We start from the raw sequence: 25,395 nt of genomic DNA, 5'->3' as shown, positions 1-25,395 counted from the left end.
GTCTCCACCTCCCTCTTCTTAAAACCTATCTCTTTGACCAAGGTTTTGGTCACCTGCCCTAATATTGCTTTCTGTGGCTCAGTTTTATCGCTTTCTGTAGCTCAGTGTTCACTTTTATGTGAGGTGGTTGTGGACTTTCATGCAATGTTAAAAGCTCTATATAAATGTCAGTTGTTTTTAATGCTGACAGAGGGACATGAACCAGGTCCAAAGTCTCAGGGAGCTTGCCTTCAGATTCTCCCCCTTAATGTTATAATCACACTCCATGCAACATCATCTTGTAGTTCAAGAACAATTGCCTAACAACTTCCTACCTCTCGCAGGCATTGTGAGGTCAAGGTTAACTAGAACCATAGAACCATAGAAAATTACAGCTCAGAAACAGGCCTTTTGGCCCTTCTTGTCTGTGCCGAACCATTTTATGCCTAGTCCCACTGACCTGCACTTGGACCATATCCCTCCACACCCCTCTCATCCATGAACCCGTCCAAGTTTTTCTTAAATGTTAAAAGTGACCCCGCATTTACCACTTTATCTGGCAGCTCATTCCACACTCCCACCACTCTCTGCGTGAAGAAGCCCCCCCTAATATTCCCTTTAAACTTTTCTCCTTTCACCCTTAACCCATGCCCTCTGGTTTTTTTCTCCCCTAGCCTCAGCGGAAAAAGCCTGCTTGCATTCACTCTATCTATACCCATCAAAATCTTACACACCTCTATCAAATCTCCCCTCAATCTTCTACGCTCCAGGGAATAAAGTCCCAACCTATTCAATCTCTCTCTGTAACTCAGCTTCTCAAGTCCCGGCAACATCCTTGTGAACCTTCTCTGCACTCTTTCAATCTTATTTACATCCTTCCTGTAACTAGGTGACCAAAGGATGGCTTTTATGATTGTCTGGAGAGTTGTGGAAAGTTGGTGTAAGAGCTTGCTAATATCATCCTGTTCAAGTTAAAAAAGCAGTTTGGGGGTTATTTGCAAACATTGTTGCAGGAAATGGTATCACATATTGTAAGATTTCAAATGATGTCTCCCTAAACTCGATTACAGTGTGAAGAATTAGTTGTGCAGTTCCTAATTTTTGAAGACAAAGTATGCTGGTTGTAATGGAAGAAAGATAGAGTAGCAATATGACCTTTGACTGATGTTGTCAGGTCACTGAATTCTTCCCACACTGATGTACAGTTCTGGGACTGAGAGAGTTGGCAATATACACTATTACCACCTTCCTTTACATGGAACTTATTTTTGTGGTTTCCTCCCGTGGACACTCATATTTCTTTGCTGCTGAATCCAGTCAAGAACATTTGGAAGTGCAATTCACTGAAATTGGACACTACACTCATCTTCCTTGCAAGGCTCTTTGTCTTTTTTTGACTGCCTCTGCCAGATCTTCCAGTGGAAAACATTTGTGAAAAGTGGCACAAACTTCAAATGCATCATTCAATGTACTCACCTGCCAGTCAACTCACAGAGTCAAATATTTTTCCAATTACTGACTATCCCCTGCTGAGTGATACAATTTTCAAATAGACTTATGTTTTTAATGGTTGCACACTAATTTACATGATCCCTCAGCATAGCACTCCCATTTCATGATGGATTTTCACTAGAGAATCGCCAGTGGATATTTAAACAAGTTTACTTTGCAAATCATAGAAATTAAGCTCTGCAGAGCATCGGCGAGTACAAATCCCAACTCACTGGTTCAAATTTGGTGCAATTGACCATACTGAATTGCTGGGTCAGGACTTTTATTGATAGACTACAAGATCTCCCATGGCATTGTTCAGGTGTCAATTTTACCTTCCCCACAAATATTGATTAGTGCCTCTTTATGGAAACATAAAAACTGGCACAGAAGAATTAGTACCACCAGCAAAAGGAGAATTAAAATCACCTGTAGCATACATAGCAGGATCATGTGCGTATAGATGTTGGACGTATTCCTCAAAAACAAGACTATTATTGCAACAATAGCATGCTTGCCAGGAGATTGAAAAATCTGAATGAGGTATTACATTCCAAAAATGTCTCAGTGAAATTTATTATGAATAATAATTATGCAATAAAATAACTCCGAGAGATTTTTCTGCTCATTGAATGAGCAACTTGGCAGCAGCTCAGGAGAAGGGTTTGCTGTCAGTCAACAATAAAGAAAGGTTTGTCAGGAATTAAAGATGTCAGTCAGACTAAGCACGGAAAAATGGAAAAAGCAGTGGGATTTTACAGGTAGAATGATGACATTCACATGAGCCATTTGTCACCAGCGATGGTTAACTCATGCCATTTATACCCATGAAAGCATAAAAATCAAACACTGAGGCCTCGATTTGGATGGTTGAAGACATCCGTCACCCTAAGGCACAAAAAAAAACAAATGTTGCCATTACATCGATTATGCACAGGCCACAAATCATCCATCTGTTGACAGAATTCATTCTTCAGGTTGAGGTGATAAGACAAGGGGGTAATATGACATTAGTCAGAATTACATCCTTTACTGGGCACTTGCTAACAAAAGGTACAGGTTTACTGAGAAAATAATTTCTTCCAAAGAACAGGCATGCATTCATTTTATACATTTATGTATGTCAGTTAGCACTTAATTTCTCATAGCTTGTTCTCTAAAATCTCAAAATATAAAGAATATGCATACGGAATGAAAATAATTAAATAATTGCTTGTCATACAGGTTATTTGGACATAGTATAGTATATACTAGTATAGCATAGTATATATCCTACCGTGTGGGGAGACAGTAGACTGGTAGTCCTAAGTCCCAGACCCATGCTGATGGAATTTGATTTCAGTTCATAAATCTGGAGTTGAAAGCTAGTGTCAATAATGGTGATCATGTCAGCTATCATTGATTGTTGTAAAAATCCATCTGGTTCACTAATGTCCATAAGGGAAGGAAATCAGTTATTCCTACCTGCTCTGGCCTACATGTGACTTCAGACAATGTGGCTGACTCTTAAACTGCCCCCGGAAATTGCCTAACAAGCCATTCAATTCAAGGGCAACACATGCTGGCCTTGCCAGCAACACCCACATCCCATGAAAGAATTTTAAAAAATACTTCAGAACTTTATTGGGTCTTAAATAAACAGCAAGGAAAGTGATCTCCATTTATATTTCAGCATTCTAAAAATAGATATGACAGACAACTTTGTGCTTTTATATCCATGCTTCTAATTATGTTCAGCAGCATTCTGTGAAATAAGTTTCTTGGTCCCTCATCAGACATTCTGACAATATCCTCCTCAGTCCCCCATTACTCGTGTTAGGACTCCTCACAGCAACTCTTGGTTTTTTAATGTTTAGGCCTCAAGCTCTAGAAATCCTTCCTTAAGTCTCTCCACCTTTCACTTCTCCTTAAGTGACTAAGTGGGTGGCACAGTGGCACAATGGTTAGCACTGCTACCTCACAGCGCCAGGGACCCAGTTCAATTCTGGATTCGGGTGACTGTCTGTGTGGAGTTTGCACGTTCTCCCTGTGACTGCGTGGGTTTCCTCCGGCTGCTCCGGTTTCATCCCACACTCCAAAGATGTGCAGGTTAGGATGATTGGCCATGCAAAATTGCCCCTTAGGGTCAGGGGGACGAGCAGGGTAAATAAGTGGTGTTATGGGGATAGGGCCTGGGTGGGATTGTTGTTGGTGCAGGCTCGATGGCCCGAATGGCCTCCCTCTGCACTGTAGGGATTCTATGACTTAAGGTCAAACCTACCTCTTTGACTAAACTCTTGGTCACCTGTCCTAATGGGTGGATTTTAAGTTGCTGACAAAATCAGAGTGGGTGGGATGAAGTCAAAGAGTTTGCAAGAGACCCAGAAGTGAACTCAGCACATCTGTCAGCCGTTTATTAATTCAGCCACTTTATTATCACATTATTTACAGGCTTCCAAACCAATTAGGTTGAGCAGGCATGGTAATTTACCGTATAAGTTGATTTCAGTTCCAGAATAAAGGGACATTGCAAGCATGAAATTTGATGGATTCTGGCTTTGGGAGCAGGACACAAGGAAGTAACAGAATGGAGTGCATGCATTAAAAGGCTGTTCTTTGTTTATAATGCAGGTGCTGGAAGGGTTCAAGGGGGATAATGTTTTGTACTGATAAAGAAGTCTGCTCGTTGCCAACAGGAAGTGTGGGTGAACCATGAGAGCGATGATGGGAAAAGAGGACAAGGAAATGGGGTCTCGAATCAAAGTGCTTTCATTTCTCTACCCTTAGTCAATACCCAACAAGCTGCCTTGTATCATACATGGCCCAGTCTACACTACACTACACCTATACCTGTGCAGATGTAGGTGTACCTACACCTACACAGGTATAGGTGAAGCTGTCTTTAGCATGGCCTTCACGGTCGCTAATACAAAGTTAGCGAAGCGTATCTTAGCAGTCAGAGTAGCGATCTGGGCAGCTTGTCTTTGCTGAAACCTGATGGATTGCAACAGATAGAACCAGTAGGAAAAGGAAGAGTAAAGACTTGTAACACAATGTTAGAGTGCAGGTTAAGCAAATTCAACAGCTGGAGTCACATGCAGGAGTGATTTTTTTTAAGGATTAGTTCAAAGAGGTGGACATTCTGCAGCCAGGAGATCAGTTTGCTGTACTGGTTGACCCAGAAAGGTGCAGTTTTGGAAATCCTGTGATGACGCGCACGCACATGCGCAAGCGCACGCACACACATATAGAGCTGGCTTGTACTGTAATATGAGTCCAATTGACACTACTGGGAATTCCGTTGGTGTGCAGAATTCTACTGCCTTGGCAAATGCATCTATTTAACCAAAAAGATGTACAAAGCACAGTGAACACACCAGAGCTTTGATAACCTTCTGACATTGTACTTTGTGTGTGCAAAGCCAGCATAATCTCCCCAGAAGCTTAAGGGAACTCCATTACAAAATTAAATCAAGGCTGCTGTGGTTTTCATGCTGCAAGACAAGTGGTGAGCTTTGCAAAGACATTGCCCATTTCCTGAGGAATCAAATCACAGGTCTTTATTCAGTCTAAAGCCTCTAACACTCTGCTTCTCAGAAAAAGCAGGCTTTTCGTCTTCTAAATTACAATCTCCTGCTCATTGGCGTTTCAAAAATTGAAACTAAGTAAGAATATGTGCAATTGATGTTTAAAATGTTTTTCAACATCTCGTAGGACATGAGGTCATACAAAAACGATGTTTCTCCTTGGATTTCAATTTACTACAAAATAAATGGGAGGTTGGTGGTTTTAAATATAGTGGGGAAAATATTTTCTACCCAAAATGACATACGGTGATGTTGTTCACAGAGTCACATAGCAAAAAAGTCACCTGCAATCTCTACCATCTAGAAGGATCTAAAGGCAGCAGAAATATGGGAATGCCAACGCCTTCAATTTTCCCTCCAACTCACACACATGGAAATATATTGCTGTTCCTTCAGTTTATTCTATTGGTTAGTGTCACAAGTAGGCTTACATTAATACTGCAATGAAGGTCAGAGTGGGAGCCAGGTGAAAAACAAGGTCTGCAGGAGGCTGGGGATGATTATCGAAGGTTGCTTTTTGTAACTGGAAACCTGTGTCCAGTGGTGGACTGCAGGAATTTGAATTGGGGTCCTTGCTGTTTGTCATATACATTTAGTGATCTAGATGTGAATGTGGGAGGAATATGATCAGTAAGTTTGCAGATTACACGAAAATTGCTGGTGTGATAAATGGTGTGGTGGAAAGCCATAGATTACAGGGTTATGTAGTCGAGCTGGTCAGATGGGCAGAACAGTGGCAAATGGAATTTCAAGTGCTCATCTAAATGCTTCTTAAACGTTGCGAGGGCTCCTGCACCTACCACCCTTTCAGGCAGCAAGTTCCAGATTCCCAGCAACCTCTAGATGCCATACTCTGGCACCTGTTCAGATACACTGAGGGAGAATTTAGCATGGCCAATGCACCTAACCAGCACATCTTTCGGATTGTAGGAGGAAATTGGAGCACCCGGAGGAAACCCATGCGCAGACACAGGGAGAACATGCAGAAAATTATCCAAGCCGGGAATCGAATCCAGGTCCCTGGCGCTGTGAGGCAGCAGTGCTAACCACTGTGCCGTTTCTCACTGTCGCTGGGTCAAAACCCTAGAACTCCCTTCCAACAGTACTGTGGATGTACCTGCATCACATGGACTGCAGCAATTCAAGGCTGAGGGCGGACCTGATTGAGGTGTACAAAATTATGAGGGACATAGGGTAGATGGGAAGAAATCTTTCCCCTTAGTAGAGGGGTCAATAATAACCAGGGGGCATAGGTTTAAGGGAAGGGCAGGAGATTTAGAGTGAATTTGAGGGAGAACCTTTTCATCTAGAAGTTGCTGGGAATCTGGAACTTGCTGTCTGAAAGGGTGGTAGATGCAGGAGCCCTCACAACGTTTAAGAAGCATTTAGATGAGCACTTGAAATTCCATTTGCCACTGTTCTGCCCATCTGACCAGCTCGACTATATAACCCTGTAATCTATGGCTTTCCACCACACCATTTATCACACCAGCAATTTTCGTGTATGATGCGCGTTCACACGAGGCTTGAGATGCTCAAGGAAATAAAGGCTTTTATTTACTATTACAACGAAGCTACCATGTATAGTACACGATCCCAGACTGAGGGGTCCCAGACAGAGCAGTGACCTTTATACCTCTCCCAGGAGGCGGAGCCCGACTGGGATGTACCATAATAACTATAATACAGGTATAACAGCCCAACCCTAACCCCAACAGCAACAAGTAGAACAACCCATCCCTAACCCCAACAGCAACATATATACATACTCATAGTACTGGCCAGACCCTGGCTCAGCACTACCTAGTGGGAACCAACGATGGTTCACCACATTCACCCCTCCTTTGAAGACAAAGGCCGGCGGGGTACAAAAAAAACAGAATAATTTGTCATCAGTTTATAAGTTCAGACGGTCAGGGGGACCGCACCGTCGTTGTGACCTCCTCAACACCAGTGATGACACCGGAGTAGGCACTCGCGGTGACGTTCTCCCCAAGGCGATGTCCAACGGTTCCTCCACAGTCTCACGGGCCGGCTGACCCCAAGGTGATGATAATCCGTTGAGTTCCGACACGCCCTGAAGTGGTGACCATCTCCTGGACTCAGGCAAGCTGTACATGGGAGTAAAAGGGTTAAGTAATGGTCCCGATGCTGCCCGCGCCGTGTCAGGAGGGGAAACAATAGTTGGGGGGTCTCTAACAGGAGGTATGGGAGCGACAGGGGTTTCTACGTCCCCTGCTGGCGCCAGGTCTCGAATCGAGACCGTGTCCTCTCGCCCGTCAGGGTATGCCACATAGGCATACTGAGGGTTGGCGTGGAGGAGATGGACCTGTTCGACCAACGGGTCGGACTTGCGGGTCCTTACATGTCGCCGCAGGAGGACAGGTCCTGAGTACGTCAACCAAGACGGTAATGAGGTCCCAGAGGAAGACTTCCGAGGGAATGAAAACAGCCTCTCATGGGGAGTAGCGTTGGTTGCCGTACACAGGAGTGAGCGTATGGCATGGAGCGCATCAGGGAGCACCTCTTGCCAACGGGAGACTGGAAGGCTTTTTGACTTCAACGCCAGTAAGACAGCCTTCCAGACTGTAGCATTCTCACGTTCCACCTGTCCGTTACCCCTAGGGTTGTAGCTCGTGGTTCTACTAGAGGCAATCCCGTATGAGAGCAGGTATTGCCTCAAGTCATCGCTCATGAACGACGAGCCCCTGTCGCTGTGAATGTAGCAGGGGTACCCGAACAGAGTAAAAAGATCACGGAATGCCTTGATAACCGTGGCAGCGGATGTATCAGAGCAGGGAATAACAAAAGGGAATCTCGAGTACTCATCAATGATGTTGAGGAAGTACACATTCCGATCTGTAGAGGGAAGGGGGCCCTTAAAGTCGACACTCAGTCTTTCGAAGGGACGAGTGGCCTTGACTAATTGTGCCCGGTCAGGTCGGTAAAAGTGCGGTTTGCATTCCGCGCATACCCGACAACTTCTCGTTATGGACCTGACATCCTCCACCGAGTAGGGCAGATTGCGGGCTTTTACGAAGTGGTAGAGCCAAGTGACCCCAGGATGGCATAGGTCATTATGGAGAGCCTGCAAACGGTCCTCCTGTATACTGGCGCATGTTCCACGCGACAGGGCATCCGAGGGCTCGTTGGGTTTCCCTGGACGATACATGATGTCGTAATTATAGGTGGAGAGTTCGATTCTCCACCTCAAGATCTTGTCGTTCTTGATCTTGCCCCGCAGCGTGTTATTGAACATGAACGCCACAGACCGCTGGTCCATGATCAGGGTGAACCGTTTTCCCGCCAAGTAATGGCGCCAATGCCTGACGGCCTCCACAATGGCCTGGGTCTCCTTTTCCACCGCTGAATGCCGAATTTCGGGGCCTTGGAGGGTGCGGGAAAAAAAGGCGACGGGCCTGCCCGTCTGGTTAAGTGTGGCGGACAGGGCGAAATCAGATGCATCGCTCTCCACCTGAAAGGGGATGGACTCATCAACCGCGTGCATCGTGGCTTTCGCGATGTCGGCTTTTAGTTTATCAAAGGCCAATCGAGCCTCTGGTGTTAGGGGAAAAGAGGTGGACTTGATGAGCGGACGGGCTTTGTCCGCGTAATTGGGAACCCACTGTGCATAGTAAGAGAAGAAGCCTAAGCATTTTCTCAGTGCTTTTGTGCTAGTGGGCAGGGGAAGTGCAAGGAGGGGACGCATACGGTCTGGATCAGGGCCAATGACCCCGTTTTCCACCACGTATCCGAGGATGGCTAAACGGCGCGTACGAAATACACACTTCTCCCTGTTGTAGGTCAGATTCAGGCGAGATGCAGTGCGTAGGAACTTAAGGAGATTTGTGTCGTGGTCCTGCTGGTCATGGCCACAGATGGTGACGTTATCCAGGTACGGGAAGGTAGCCCGCAGTCCGTTATGGTCCACCATTCGGTCCATAGCACGCTGGAAGACCGAGACCCCATTGGTGACACCAAAGGGAACCCTGAGAAAGTGATACAAGCGACCATCTGCCTCAAAAGCCGTGTATTGTCGGTCCTCTGGGCGAATGGGGAGTTGGTGGTAGGCAGACTTGAGGTCTATGGTGGAGAACACCCGGTACTGCGCAATCTGGTTGACCATGTCAGATATGCGCGGGAGGGGATACGCATCCAGCTGCGTGTATCTATTAATGGTCTGACTATAGTCAATGACCATCCGGGGTTTGTTCCCACTCTTGACCACCACGACCTGCGCTCTCCATGGACTAGCGCTAGATTGTATGATCCCTTCCTTGAGGAGCCGCTGAACTTCAGATCGAATGAAGATCTGATCCTCAGCGCTGTAACGCCTACTCTTAGTCGTGATGGGCTTGCAACCTGGCACAAGATTCTGGAACAGGGAGGGTGTGGTAATCTTCAGCGTCGAGAGGCTACAGGCAATTTGGAAGCTGCTGTTCTCCCACTGAAAGCGGAGGGAGTGGCCCATCGTGCTGTAGGGTTACACTCTTCAAGTGGACCATGAAATTTAGTCCGAGGAGTATTGGCGCGCAAAGGTGCGGTAACACCAGGAGCTTGAAGCGCTCGTAAACCGTGCCCTGCACCGTTAAATGTACCATGCAACTCCCTAGCACGGTGACAGACCGGGACCTTGATGCCATCGAAATCGTCTGTTTGACAGGTTGGATCTGGAGGCCACACCGCTTCACAGCATCTGGGTGAATAAAACTCTGTGCTCCCGCTGTCAAACAGACAATATATCAAGTGTTTGTTTACCTGAATGTCCATCATAGACTTGTCGAGTCTGTGAGGCTTGGCCTGGTCCAGGATGATCGACGCCACCGTTGGTTCGTGAGCGCCACTGCAGGCAGCTGAGATAGATGAAGATGACCCCTGCTGGTCGTTCGCGGTCGGTGCCGATCAACATGGCTGCTCCCATAGGTCGCACGTGGGTGATGGCGCCAAAATCAGCGACCCCTGGTGGTCGCGCATCTCTTGCGACTCCGTTGACTGTAATGGCGGCGTCCTGGCCTCGCACGTGGACGAAACCCTCGACGATGCCGACGACGAAGAACCGGGCTCCGGGGAGTCGCAGGCCGCACTGCTGTTCCTGGAAGTAAGTTTGGATCGGCACACCTTCGAATAGTGCCCCTTCTTACCGCAGGCGGAGCACAACACAGCTTTAGCGGGACATCGCTGCCGAGTGTGCTTCACTCCCCCACAGAAGTAACACCACGGGCCGCCCGGAGCTGCTGCCGTCGTCAGGCCCGAGTGTGGGCACGCCATCACGCAGCTTTTCGAACCCGAGGGACGAGGAGGGATCAGCGACTGCTCCTGCCACGTTGTCTCCACGTGGTCTTCAGGATACAATACTAGGCATTTGGAGGGCGTCTCCAACGTATCCGATAGTTCTATCGACTTAGTGAGATCAAGATTACCTTGCTCCAACAGTCTGAGTCGGATATAAGATGATCCGATTCCCACCACAAACGCATCTCGAGCGAGGTCGTTCATGTTCTGGTCTGCCGACACTGCTTTGCAGTTACAGCCCCTGGCTAGCTGTAGGAGCTCGTTCGCGTACTCTTCCGACGTTTCGCCGGGCTGCCGTCGTCGAGTGGCTAAGAGGTATCGAGCATGCATCTCGTTTGGCGGTTTAATGTAACGCTTCTTAAGAAGCTCGAGGGCCCTTGTGTAGTCAGTGGCCGCACGGATCGCGAGATATATGGTGTTGCTTACCCTCGCGTGGAGGACCCGGAGTCTGTCGTCGTCTGTGGTGACCGCTGCGGAGGCTGCAAGGTAGTCCTCAAAACATTTCAACCAGTGGTCGAAGGTGTTAGAGGCGCCCGCCGCACGTGGATCCAGTGTAAGATGTTCGGGTTTTAACATTTGCTCCATACTCTCTGTATCGTTTTCTTTTTTTTTAACGACGAGAGTTTAATTAATAGTAAATAAAATTGATGCGCGTTATCACACACGAGGCTTGAGATGCTCAAGGAAATAAAGGCTTTTATTTACTATTACAACGAAGCTACCATGTATAGTACACGATCCCAGACTGAGGGGTCCCAGACAGAGCAGTGACCTTTATACCTCTCCCAGGAGGCGGAGCCCAACTGGGATGTACCATAATAACTATAATACAGGTGTAACAGCCCAACCCTAACCCCAACAGCAACAAGTGGAACAACCCATCCCTAACCCCAACAGCAACATATATACATACTCGTAGTACTGGCCAGACCCTGGCTCAGTACTACCTAGTGGGAACCAACGATGGTTCACCACAGTGTAATCTGCAAACTTACTGATCATATTCCTCCCACATTCACATCTAGATCACTAAATGTATATGACAAACAGCAAGGACCCCAGTTCAAATTCCTGCAGTCCACCACTGGACACAGGTTTCCAGTTACAAAAAGCAACCTTCGATAATCATCCCCAGCCTCCTGCAGACCTTGTTTTTCACCTGGCTCCCACTCTGACCTTTCTGTCCTTGACCTGCTCGTGTTCCAATGAAATCCAATGCAAGCTTGAGAAACAGCCCTTCATCTTTTGTCTCAGCACTCCTCAGCCTTCTGGATTCAACACTGAGTTCAACAATTTTAGATCGTAACCACTGCCTCCCTCTTGTTCTATGTGCCTTTTTGTTGACTTGGTTGTGATTTGTTTCTTTCTTTACTTCTTCACTTTGCATTCAGGTGGCTGAAATTTTAGCTATTCATTCCTCATCTGGATGCATCTTTTGTTACTTCACTTTACCCATTGCCACTCTCATTGACTTTTATACCTTGAACTTCTTGTCATTTAATTTCCCCTGCCCTACATGCGATTACAGATCTTCCCTAATGTTCTCCCCTTTTACACAGGCTTAAAACCCATTGCACTTCTAACTTTCTTCAGTGTTAATAAATGATCATTGACTGGAAAACTCTGTTTCTCTCCCCAGATGCTAACAGACCTTCCGAGTATTTCCAGCCTTTTCTTTTTTTTTCAGTACTCAAAATAGGCTGTCTTCAAAATCACATGAGATTTTATTTTCAATAACAGGAGTGAACTGCTTGGAGATCAGATTACTTGCAAACCTATTATCACAACACTATCTGGGTCAGCATATATAGAGAAAAATCAAAAGCATTTTCCTCCATCAACAGCAACTACAGAAGAACATCCGGTAAATTGATGCATCCACATGCACTCCTTTCAAATTACATTAATAAATCAGAACCATAGGTTATGTAAAAATGCATAAAACCACCATAGTGAAACCCAGATTTAAAGTGAATCTCAAAATGCAGCTTAATTACAGTGGCCCAGATTTTGCAGTAAAAGTAACAGTGAAGCTATGAGCGCTCGCATTATTAAAGGGTAAATTGGGTAGCAATGTCCAGTAACTGCACAGTCACAGTTAAATGCAGAAATCAGTAAGCTGCAATTGGTTCTTCTCCTCTAAAAGCTTTGCCCTAATATTATCTCACTAAGTGCCTCCGTATTGAAAGATAGAGGCGTGAAATTGCAGTAATTACGTGCTAAATATCCACTAAACATTCAGGAGGAAATTACTGCTCTAAATGAATTTGTAATAGCGTGATAAGTCCTAATTACTACCAAACAACTCCTCTGTCATTGAAAATGAACTTTTACAACCATGGAGTCTCATTCCTTCTGATTTAAATATTGAAGATTTTTTTAAGTGTAAACTTTTTCTTCCTGCCTCTTTTATTTCTCTCTCTCTTAATCCCGTCTTTCTTTGCCTTTCCTTATTTCACTTTCCATAGATGACCTGACTTTGAAATAACTATTCTAACATACGTCCTAGTTAGACTCTGCAAGTAAGAAATTGGATTCATTAGTGCCCATTTTCTGGGTGCTATGACTGCTCTTAGTGTTCTAAAATGGTGTCCATAGTATGCACCTTGCTTTGCAAGAGAGTGGGAAATGTTTCAATAAATGTCATGCAACCTGTTTGGTTGATGTGGCTGGCATGGTTGAATAACTGCGAGAATTTAATCTGAGGCTTGCTGCAGTGCTAGGTATGTGAGGGTGAGGTAAAGCATTTGAGTATTTGGTATATGATTGACAGAGATTGTTGGTAAGCAATATGGCACTGTGGTGATTTGTGCAGAATCAGAAGCTAGTGGTGAATTTGGTAGAATATGACATCTGAAGAGGCGTTCACTGACATTGACTTCTTGTGAGAGCATTGAATTTTTTGTGATACTGCATTCCATTCATTACACTTGGCGTATCTGCCTTTTGTGTGCGTTTGGAAGGTCTCCTGGCCCATACAATTACAGGATCTCTCATATTTTCCACCTCCTCCACCACAGCCTCCAATGCAGCATTGAAAAATATTGAAGTCCACTCTCTCCAATATTGTGCCATTCTCCAAACTTTTCCAAGTCATAGTCATTTTAAAGAGGTGCAGGCTAGTTTTAAACAGTGCTACGAAGTTACAATTTTGGGAACACTGCATGCAGCTAATGAGCAGAGTGGTTCACCCCAGCTGTACGCAGAAATTATTCAAATGAACATACAGCATAAAGTTGGCCTGTTGCCGACACAGTATCGCTATTCCGATGCCAATTTTCAGAAGCTATCAAATTTAGATCATACGCTGATAACAATGGTTCCAGACTAAATGGGAATTATTTCACTGAAAGTAGTGGGTGAGACACAATTTTCCAAAAGTCTAATGCATGTTGGTACAGTGAAAATTTTGACATCATTCTGTGCTCATTTGTACTCGGTTGTGATAATCTGCATTCCGAAGCGATCTATCGGTCATAATTTGACATCTAACAGTGATAAAATGAAATCACTGACCTGAAATGACACACTCAAACCACATCAATTGTGAACATTTATTTTCTTTCAAAGTGGTTAAGTGCTCAACTGACATAATTGGTGATCAACAACATGATCAGCATCAAAGCGCTCAGCAGAAAGTATTGAACTGACGCCTAAAGTAATAAAGGACTGTAAAGTTTCATATATCAGACTTTTCTAAGTCCCAGCTGATAGAGTGTATGCAGTGTATCAATTGTCTCACGAGGGTCAGTGCACAAATCACTTTGGTGAATGTAATAGCAGTGGGTGCAAAGATCCGAAAGAATGGGTGCATTAAACAAATTTTCCAAATAAAATTACTAATTGGTTCACAAAACAACAACATGTGAATTTATATAGTGCTTTTAGCATAATACAAATGTACCAGGAGTATTTATCAGTCAAAATTTGACAGAAATCTGTGTTAATATTAGATCTCTCAGAAATGTCCTAAGGCACTTTTCATTGCATCAAATCTGCAAGTTGTTAACAATACACAGTAGATTATTATCTTACAATATGTGAAATCCTGGTGGTGGGACTTTTAAAACCTTAGTGACTTGCTTATTTTATCATTTCATGATATACTTTGAAATTTACCTCCTCTGCATCATAATTTCTTAATGGTGTTGCATTCACTTTGATACTTACCTTGTTTTTTTCCCCCCGAGCTGGTCACCCTGGCAGAGTCAGCACAGCAGAGGTGCTGGAGGGAAGGGGTAACATACCAGCATGGATTTATGAAAGGGAAGTCATACTTGACAAATCTACTGGAATTCTTCGAGGATGTAACTAGTTGTGTTGATGAGGGGGAGCCAGTGGATGTGACCATTTGGACTTTCAGAAGGCTTTCGACAAAGTCCCAATAAGAGATTAGTATGTAAAATTAAACTATATGGGATTGGGGAGTAGTGTATTGAGATGGATAGAAAACGGGTTGACAGACAGGAAACAAACAGTAGGAATGATGGGTATTTTTCCAAATGGCAGGCAGTGATTAGTGGGGTACCACAGGGATCAGTGCTGGAAATCCAGCTATTCACTATATATATTAATGATTTAGATAAGGGAATTAAATATAATATCTCCAGATTTGCAGATGATGCTGGAGGGTAAGCTGTGAAGAGGATGCAGAGATCCTTCAGTGTGAAAGGACATATGATTGGCAGATGCAGTATAATTTGGATAAATGTCAGGTTATCCACTTTGATAGCAAAAATGGGAAGGCAGGTTACTCTCTGAATGGTCATAAGTTAGGAGAGGGGAATGTGCAATGAGACCTGGGTGTCCTTGTACACAAGTCCCTGAAGGTAAGCATGCAGGTGCCACAGGCAGTAAAAAAGGCAAATGGTATGTTGGTCTTCATAGCAAGAGGACGTGAGTACAGGAGCAGGGACGTCTTAATACAATTTTACAGAACCAGGTGAAGCCACACCTGGAATATTGTGTGCAGTTTTGGGATAGCATGACTGGCATATGAGGAGAGATTGAGTTGGTTAGGATTGTATTCGCTGGAGTTCAGAAGAATAATATTCCAACAGGATTAGACAGGATAGATCCTGATGATGGGGGTATCCAGAACCAGGAGTCATAGTCTGAGGATACAGGGTAGGCCATTTAGAACAGAGATTAAGAAAAGTTTCTTCACCCAGAGAGTGGTCAGCCTGTGGAATTCGTTACTACAGAAAGCAGTTGAGGCCAAAACATTGAATGTTTTCAAGAAGCAGTAAGATATAACAGTTGAGACGAAGGGGTCAAGGGATATGGGGGGAAGACGGGATCAGACTATTGAGTTAGATGATCAGCCATGATCAAAATGAATAACGAAGCAGGCTCGAAGGGCCAAATGGCCTCCTCCTACTCCTATTTTTCTATGTTTCTATGAAATGGATGAGTTGAGGGAGGGAAAAACTTCAAAAATAAAACAATAAAATTTGTTTATTTTCCCAATCATAACATGTAGGAAGTTGCAATGATATCTTCCTGATCGTTTTAATGCCTAATGATTTCCTTTGATGCCTAATGATCGCTTAGAGTCATAGGTTCAAGGTGAAGGGGGGGAGGTTTAACACAGATATCAGAAGGACATATTTTACACAGAGGGTGGTGGGGGCCTGGAATGCGCTGCCAGGCAAGGTGGTGGAGGCGGACACACTGGGAACGTTTAAGACTTATCTAGATAGCCACATGAACGGAGTGGGAATGGAGGGATACAAAAGAATGGTCTAGTTTGGACCAGGGAGCGGCACGGGCTTGGAGGGCCGAAGGGCCTGTTCCTGTGCTGTATTGTTCTTTGTTCCACAAATTTAACAAGCGGTGATGGCCTTTGAGCATAGAAGTGCTCCCATCGTGCAGTGAAGTTCCAACAAACGCAATATTGACTCCTGAAGTAGGAGGTTCATGATGTCAATTGAGCACATAGGTGATGACAAATGAGTATTGTTTTTGCAAACAAGACTCGCTCCAAATTGCACCATTTGATGTCAAATGATGCACCGACAATTTGGAGCGGAACTGAATGCACTCAATTGAATGCAGAATCAATGTCAAAATTTTCTGGTGGGGAATTCTGCTTCATTAATTCAGTATCTGACCTCCTGCATGTGAGAGAAAGTTCCAACTGTTGGTAGGGAAGTATAATTATTTTCAAAGTACATAAATAATTGCTGATTTGTTAACAGAGATAGTCTTGTCTGAGGCCAAAACTCAAGTTGAACAGCGTTTAAGAACCATCCCTTCTTCAATGAATTTCAACTTGTGATATTTGAATCTCTAACCTTAGGAGAAGGTTCTAATGCCACTTAATTGTCTTTCATTTCCCATTCCTAAGCTAGCACACCTGCAAGCTATTTCTCCCAGTTGGTCAATCTGGCTGCTTAGTTTATTAATGCCTAGAGAGAGGCAGCAAGCACAGACTCAAAGGTGCTTCCGGGCTTCCGATGTTTACATTGTATTTAAAATAATCAATTAATAATAGGCTAAATTTAAGGTTAAATTAAATTTAAAAGATTGCAGACTCCAATTTCCATTTGTTAATTGAGTGGAGACTGGTTCAATGAAAAATTATTTTTTTTACAAAGGTGCCTTTAGTAAAAAGAATGTTAACAGGTCTTAGAATAGAAACCCTACAGTGCAGAAAGAGGCCATCTGGCCCATCGAGTCTGCACCGACCACAATGCCACCTAGGCCCTACCCCCATATCCCTACACATTTTACCCGCTAATCCCTCTAACCTACACATCTCAGGACACTAAGGGCAATTTTAGCATGGCCAATCAACCTAACTCGCACATCTTTGGACTGTGGGAGGAAACCGGAGCACCCGGAGGAAACCCACGCAGACACGAGGAGAATGTGCAAACTCCACACAGACAGTGACCCAAGCTGGGAATTGAACCCAGGTCCCTGAAGCTATGAAGCAGCAGTGCTAACCATTGTGCTACCGTGCCGTCTTCAAATGAACTAAAATGCAAATTCTTTCTTGTTTTATGCCACTGTTTAATAAAGGTTGAATTAAGCTGTGTTTTGGATTGTGATTTTAACATCCTTCCAACTTACTTGAATAATCAATAAAAACAACAGAAAATCACACTGTGACCACACCAGCACATAAAAATGTGCACCTCTTTACAAAATACCCAGGCAGAGCATCATAGTGTGCACCTATTTATAAACGGTGCAGTCTCTTTTCAAATGAAATCTCTGTATTCTATCACTAAACAACATTCCTAACTAATGAGAAATGCCAGGTCAATTCATAAAATAAGCACCTTCAGAATTATTTATCGGTAATTTCTAAGTGATTATTGCCTTACATTTAATACACATTATGGGACATTGGGAGAGAAGCATAAATTTGTCTGTGGAGTTTCAAACAGACGTGGGTGTGGACCTGAGTGGTAATAACACATTTGAGATTTTTGGAGAGGAAAGAGGTCTTAGGTGGGGTGATAGTTTGCAAAGACTGGAGGATGGATTATTTTTGAAGAAGGATGATAATGGCTGCTTTGAAAGGTAGCGAAGTAGCACTTGAGGAGAGCAGACCATTTATAATGTCAGTTAGCATGGTGGTGGGTGGTGGGGGGGGTGTTGGGGGGGGGGATTGGGGTGCTCCAAAAGAGAACTGGCAGTCAGCATAGGATTGAGGGAGCAGGAGGAGGTGGATCTCCTGGATGACTTAAGCTCCATGAAGACAGATGGGAAATAAACTAGGAAGAAGGAGGGATTCAGGTAAGGGTGAGAGTCAACATGAAAACAAGGGTTGGTGGCAAGAGGAAGGGAGAACAGCAGGTGCAGCTGAACTTATGGTTTGTTTATAACAAAGAAGCCTATGAGCTCCTTACAACTAGTAGAGGTGAGTATGGTGGAAGATGAGGCAAGCCTCTACTAGTGCACAAAACTAGTTATTGGTATTCCTCAAAACAATTGCTTCCTCATGTGAAAATTCCTATCTGCTATCAGACTTTTTTACTATTTAAAAGCATTTTACTTATTTTCCTTCATCTTCTGAAACTCCTACTCCATTCAACATATCCTGCAATTAAGTGGGTGGGCAAATGACTGGCCTCCAGTCCGTCCCATGCTTTCCTAAGTGTTAATCTGTGCATGAGAGTGGCCCACGGTGGCCCACCCATTGATTTCCAACCCTTTCTGTGGAGAAATAGACAGGCACAAGCTACATGGTGTCACTCTGTATCATGGGCCATTGGCATTTCAACATTTTGACCACTTTGTGCCCCAGGTTTAAATGAATCTGAAATCCTTTTGAAAGATAAGCTTCTGAAAATACTCTGGCAGATATTTAATATTTGTCTTTAAAACAAATTACGGTTGGGATTCCCCCCAAAACTTTCTATGTGTCATAATGGCAAAAATAACGGGGTGATCCATACTGGTCTCTCAGGCATGTGCCACATTGCAATCCTCCCACACTCTCATTGTTTTGCAGAGTTGGGAATTTTGCACCGGGTATGGAGGGGGGGGGGGGGGGAGGAGGAGGAGGAGGAAGTGGGGGGGGAAGGAGGAGAAGGGGGGAGATCTAAACATGCCAGTGAGTTCAGCTTCTGAGTGCTTGGGCACCATTTCACAAAGGCACCATTTCATAAAGGCACCCTGATCTCAGATTGTACTGGCAGACCCCCTCCCTCACCCCACAAAATCGGGAACCCCAATCGATGGCATGTTCCCCCAACTCCTCCCCAGTGGTCCCCCCTGCCCCATCCTGGACATGCTCCCCATCAAGACCCCAACATGACCCCCCAATCAGCATCACCAACATACCTCCTATTAGGACCCCCACGTTCCCCCCATCAAGACCGCCTTCTCAATCCACCGCTGCATGACCCAGCCTGTCAGCCCCCGAAAGAACAAAGAACAAAGAAAATTACAGCACAGGAACAGGCCCTTTGGCCCTCCAAGCCTGCACTGACCATGCTACCCAACTGATCTAAAACCCCCTACCCTTCCGGGGACCATATCCCTCTATTCCCATCCTATTCATGTATTTGTCCAGATGCCCCTTAAAACTCACTATTGTATCTGCTTCCACCACCTCCCCCGGCAGCGAGTTCCAGGCATCCACCACCCTCTGTGTAAAAAACTTGCCTTGTACATCTCCTTTAAACCTTGTCCCTCACACCTTAAACCTATGCCCCCGAGTAATTGACTCTTCCACCCTGGGAAAAAGCTTCTGACTATCCACTCTGTCCATGTCCCTCATAATCTTGTAGACTTCTATCAGGTCGCCCCTCAATCTCCGTTGTTCCAGTGAGAACAAACCAAGTTTCCCCAACCTCTCTTCACAGCTAATGCCCTCCATATCAGGCAACATCCTGGTAAATTTTTTCTGTACCCTCTCCAAACTCTCCACATCTTTCTGGTAGTTTGGAGACCAGAATTGAACACTATATTCCAAGTGCAGCCCAACTAAGGTTCTATAAGGCTGCAACATGATTTGCCAATTTTTAAACTCAATGCCCCGGCCAATGAAGGCAAGCATGCCGCATGCCTTCCTGACTATCTTCTCCACCTGCGTTGCCACTTTCAGTGACCCGTGTGCCTGCACACCCAGATCCCTCTGCCCTACCCTCATCAATCACTTCCTCGAAAAACTCAATCAAGTTAGTGAGACATGACCTTCCCTTCACAAAACGATGTTGCCTCTCGCTAATACGTTCACTTATTTCCAAGTGGGAGTAAATCCTGTCTCAAATCAATACTCTGAAGGGTTCTGCCATTTACTGTATATTTCCTATCCTTATTAGACCTTCCAAAATGCATTACCTCACATTTGTCTAGATTAAACTCCATCTGCCATCTCTCCAACCAAGCCTCCAACCTATCAATATCCTGCTGTATCCTCTGATGGTCCTCATCACTATCTGCAAATCCACCAACCTGTGTGTCGTCTGCAAACTTACTAATCAAACCAGTTACATTTCCTCCAAATCATTTATATATATTACAAACAGCAAAGGTCCCAGCACTGATCCCAGAGGAACGCCACTTGTCACAGCCCTCCACTCAGAAAAACACCCTTCCACTGCTACCCTCTCTCTTCTATGACCAAGCCAGTTCTGTATTCACCTTGCCAGCTCACCTCTGATCCCATGCGACTTCACCTTCTGCACCAGTCTGCCATGAGGGACCATGTCAAAGGCCTTACTGAAGTTCATGTAGACAACATCCACTGCCCTCAGCAATCATCTTTGTCACTTCCTCAAAAAACTCAATCAAGTTAGTGAGACATGACCTTCCCTTTACAAAACCATGTTGCCTCTCGCTAATACGTCCACTTATTTCCAAGTGGGAGTAAATCCTGTCTCAAAGAATCCTCTCCAATAATTTCCCTACCACTGAGTTAAGGCTCATTGGCTTGTAATTACCTGGATTATTCTTGCGACCCTTCTTAAACAAAGGAACAACACTGGCTATTCTCCAATCCTCTGGGACATCCCCTGTAAGAAGTTTAACAACACCAGGTTAAAGTCCAACAGGTTTATTTGGTAGCAAAAGCCACAAGCTTTCAGAGCCTTAAGCCCCTTCTTCAGGTGGGAAGGGGCTTGAGGCTCTCAAAGCTTGTGGCTTTTGCTACCAAATAAACCTGTTGAACTTTCACCTGGTGTTGTTAAACTTCTTACTGTGTTTACCCCAGTCCAACGCCGGCATCTCCACATCATGACCTCCCCTATAGCCAGTGAGGATACAAAGATTTCTCTCAAGGCCCCAGCAATTTCCTCCCTTGCATCTCTCAGTATTTTGGGGTATATCCCATCAGGCCCTGGGGACTTGTCTACCTTGATGTTTCTCAAGAACCCCAATACCTCCTCCTTTTCGATCTCAACATGACTCAAACTCTCTACACACCCTTTCCCAGATTCATCACCCACCAAGTCCTTCTCTTTGGTGAATACTGACGCAAAGTACTTATTTAATACTTCACCCATTTCCTCTGGCTCCATGCATAGATTCCCTCCCCTGTCCTTGAGTGGGCCAACCCTCTCACTGGCTACCCTCTTGCTCTTTATATATGTCTAAAAAGCCTTGGGATTTTCCTTAATCCTGCTGGCCAATGATTTTTCGTGACCCTTTTTAGCCTTCTTTACACCTTGCTTAAGTTTCTTTCTACTTTCCTTGTATTCCACACTTGCTTTGTGTGTTCCCAGCCTCCTAGCCTTGACAAATGCTTCCTTTTTCTCTTTGACTAGGCTCACAATATCTCTCAGTGTCCGAGGTTCCCAAAACTTGCCATACTTATCCTTCAGCCTCACCAGAATGTGTCAGTCCTGAATCCCTATCAACTTACATTTGAAAGCCTCCCACATGCCAGATGTTGATTTACCCTCGAACATCTACTCCCAATCTACATTCTTCCGCTCCTGCCTAATACTGTTGTAATTAGCCTTCCCCCAGTTTAGCACCTTAACCTGAGGACTATATTTTCTTTATCCATCAGTACCTTGAAGCTTACTGAATTGTGGCCACTGTTCTCCCATGCATACCTCCCCTACTATTGCCCCCACTCAGGCTCCACCCCCTTGGCACTGCCCCGGCACACTGATGGTGCCCAACTGTCCTGTGGCCAGGTGGACACACCCCAATGGTCACTGCCTGGCCATGCCCCTGACCACCCAGGGCTCTGAGCTCCCTGGCATTCCCATCGCATCAGGTCTCCGCTTGTGGTGACCAATAGTGATTTATCGCGCCTGAAGGCCGGTGAATTCCATGCGCTGGGATTTGAACAGGCTATGCTTTTATAAATGCTACTTTAAATATGCTAATCGGACTCCCAGCCATCCAGTTTGTTCCATTAGGAAGGGTCCGGTAAATTGCAAACTGTTTGTTGCTGGGTGCATAACGGATTTTTAGGCCCACACGCTATTCTCCGGGACCGGTGCAATCCACCAATGGTATGGCGGGTTAGAGAATCACTCTCTACTTTTCATGTGTTGGTGTTGGCGGACAGGATCTGTACATAAGTTTAAAGAAAGGTGTGCAACAACAGCCACCAGATTTGTATACAAAGAACTGTGCAACTGCATTGTCCTGACAATTCAGCAGTGTCAATTAAGGATATTACCAACACCGACATTCAACTAAGCTTAGCAAATCGGAAAAGCACCATGTTAAATATTTGTGTTGTCATATATATATATAAAATATCTCGCAATGGACCATGGAGGGTCCTTTAATGCAACTTGGAAAATTACCTCACTTGAGATTTATTTCAACCTTTCATTAATTCAGCGCACCTACAGTTAAGGATTTAACACTTCCATATTTAACATCTTACAGCACTAAATTAAGCACGCTGACACTTCGCCCGACCCTCGCGCTATAAAACTGCTCCATTGTTGCCCTGCCAAAATAACTCCCTCAGTGCCAATTTTACCATTACTTGGAGCAGAACGAACGGATTAAATAACTAATTCGTTATGTTTGCAACTACAGTATAGATCAAACAGACCGTGAACGGCACCTACCAGAATGAAAGCTATTCTCCACGAAACCGAATCTGCCTGATAAGAATTAGCTGATCAAAGTATTGGATAAGTTGACTGCTTTATATCTCAAACACGACAGCCTTAGTTCCACATCAATTGCAGGACGCAGTTAGTGTACTGATAGTGTCACACTTAAGTGACAAGAAATAACTTACCAGGAATAGCAGAAAGGACAATCATTGGCGAAAAACAAGAATCTCTTGATGTTAAAGCAACATATTACTCCTGTAACAAAAGAGAATGTTATTGGGATTGAGGCTGATGGTCAAAACTCCAAGAAGTTGTGCAATAGAATATAATGAATGCATTATAACTAGACTATTTATTAACGAGCATGTTACTGATATCTCCACTTCAATGTCCAGTAAAACCAACATGATAATCACAAGTAGATTTTTCTTCAGGCTTTTTTTCGGTGCTTTTGTTTGTCCTTCTCGAAACCCGCACAACTTTCCAATATTTGGAGAAAATCAACTGCGATTTTGAAACTGCAATTCCCTCCTGGAGATCCTAGATGTTAAGATCAGCCACATTTCGCCTCTCCCAGCAATGTATTGTAAACACAACTGAAAGACCAACTGCTGCCTCCCTTGCACTAAATAATACAGGAGAACGCGAGGAGTTATTGCCACATTTCGCACATCTGCCCACAAAGCATCTCAGCTGACAGCTGTGGTGTTTCCGCAGATGTTGCCCCTGCACAGACTGCAATCTTTGATCCCTTTTCCGCAAATCAGTGTTCGCTAGCCGACGCCGGCTTCCTTGCCTGCATCAACAATACACCGTGGACATACCTTCCGCCGTGGACTGAGCGAGGATCAGTGGAAAGCGCAGCTACCTGCGCTCCGGTGCAGAGTTATCACAAGCAAATCACAGCGGCCGCTTTGCCGGCGCTGCGAAGACCGGTCGGGAAAGAGCGGACCGGATTTGGTCGGATTGGCAGCAGTTTGTACCCTCCCGCTCGATCCCACACTCCAGCAAATGCAGCAAGGTAGACTGCGACCAACAGCGTCTCCTACCGACTCACCCAGGGCACCAGCAACAATAGTCCACTGAAAATTAATGCGGTTGATAGGATATTTATAATGCAATTTACGCTATTATTAATGAGGATATGGGTACACAGTTGTTAAAACTTCTGCCTGACGAGAGATTAGAGAGTTTATTTTAAAATGGCTATAACATAGATGGAAAACTATCAGCAACGATTAAAAGAACAGTTGATGGTGGTACTTTTGGTGCCTACAAAATACTTCCACTTTATTTTTTAAAATGGAAGAAGAAGGAGTTCTCCACCTTCTATTAGCAGCTCAGATTAAATAAACATGATCCCAGATTGATTAACAAGCAAATTAGGGGCAGCATGGTGGCACAGTGGTTAGCACTACTGCCTCACAGCATCAGCCTTGAGCGATTTTTTTTTTCACCCCATGTTTGTGTGGGTTTCCTCTGGGTGCTCCCATTTCCTCCCACAGTCCAGAGATGTGCAGGTTAGGTGGATTAGCCATGCTAAAATTGTCCCTTAGTGTCCCAAGATGTGTAGGTTAGCAGGGTAAATGCATTGGGTTATGGGGATATGGGCCTGGTAAGATGCTCTGTCAGAGAGTTAGTGCAGATTCAATAGGCTGAAAGACCTCCTTCTGCACTGTAGGGATTCTCTGATTCTATGAAGTGTGGCAAAGAGGAAAAAGGGCCAGGCCAAAATCCCACAAAGAGAAAGGAGTGGAATGTGCAGAAATGTTGCGAGGTAGGCTGGTCTGTGGAATTAATGAGGTGACATTATTGTCAGAACCCAAAGAAGGCCACTGAGATAGCCCTATCATTGGAGAATGTAGAGAAAAGAGATCAGGAACTACAGAAAATTCCAGATAGCAGTGCCCTCCAGTTTGGGGGAGAGGCCTTATGCAACTGTAAATATCCCAGCATCCCAGGCAGTGGTGGAGCCCTAGTGGCATCACCAGGCAGTTAAGGGAAGTTGAGGACTGCTTTCAGACTCTTAGGAAGCCTTTTCCAGACTATCGGAAGTAATGCAGAATACCACAATTGAGGCTAAGGTACTAAGGACAAAATGCGTGCAATTTCAAAAAAAGACCAAGGCCAGTACTGGACCATATCTTGCAGATAGGCTCACAACCAGAGACAATGCAATTAAATCGTATTTTCAGGATAAAGGTTGCCCCCATAATGGTGGAGTTATTAGTAAGTGGCCACCCATTAAAAATGGAAATGGGCTGTGGTCTCCATTATCGAGGGGCAGGCTTATAATTGTCTCTGGGTTGGTATTCACCTCCTGAACTTAGAAAGCACAAAGGCCAGGCTGCCACCTACACAGAGGAACCATTGCAGATAAAGGACACCATGGTTACCCTTGTGACTTACAGGCAGCAGTCGGCTCAACTTCTACTTATCATTGTACAGAGATAAGGACTTAGCCGTATGGGGAGAGATTGGCTCCAATGCATTAGACTGAACTGGCTGGAGCTCTTTAGGCTAGACGTGGGGGGACTATACAAAGTCATCATATGAACACTGAAGTCCTCCAAGAA

The 25,395-nt window shown here is 44.7% G+C and overlaps 1 protein-coding gene across 4 annotated transcripts in view; it reads right to left on the bottom strand.

The window, feature by feature from the left end:
- LOC144499767 (microtubule-associated tumor suppressor candidate 2-like) overlaps positions 1 to 23,816 on the bottom strand; it is a 489,039-nt gene extending 465,223 nt beyond the window's left edge. For 3 of the 4 annotated variants that reach the window (XM_078222202.1, XM_078222205.1, XM_078222206.1), the window contains exons 1-2: positions 23,644 to 23,816; positions 23,005 to 23,074 (exon numbers count right to left, since the gene is read on the bottom strand). The gene's annotated coding sequence lies outside the window, so the exon portion shown is untranslated. Of the gene's footprint in view, positions 1 to 23,004; positions 23,075 to 23,235 lie in introns of all 4 variants that reach the window. The other variant, XM_078222203.1, reaches the window with a different exon arrangement.
- Between the last annotated feature and the right edge of the window lie 1,579 nt (positions 23,817 to 25,395).

This window comes from Mustelus asterias, chromosome 10 (assembly GCF_964213995.1).
Source record: "Mustelus asterias chromosome 10, sMusAst1.hap1.1, whole genome shotgun sequence".
NCBI lineage: Eukaryota > Metazoa > Chordata > Chondrichthyes > Carcharhiniformes > Triakidae > Mustelus > Mustelus asterias.
Note: the sequence above shows the minus strand (reverse complement) of the source record. Positions and strands in the feature narration are given on the sequence as shown.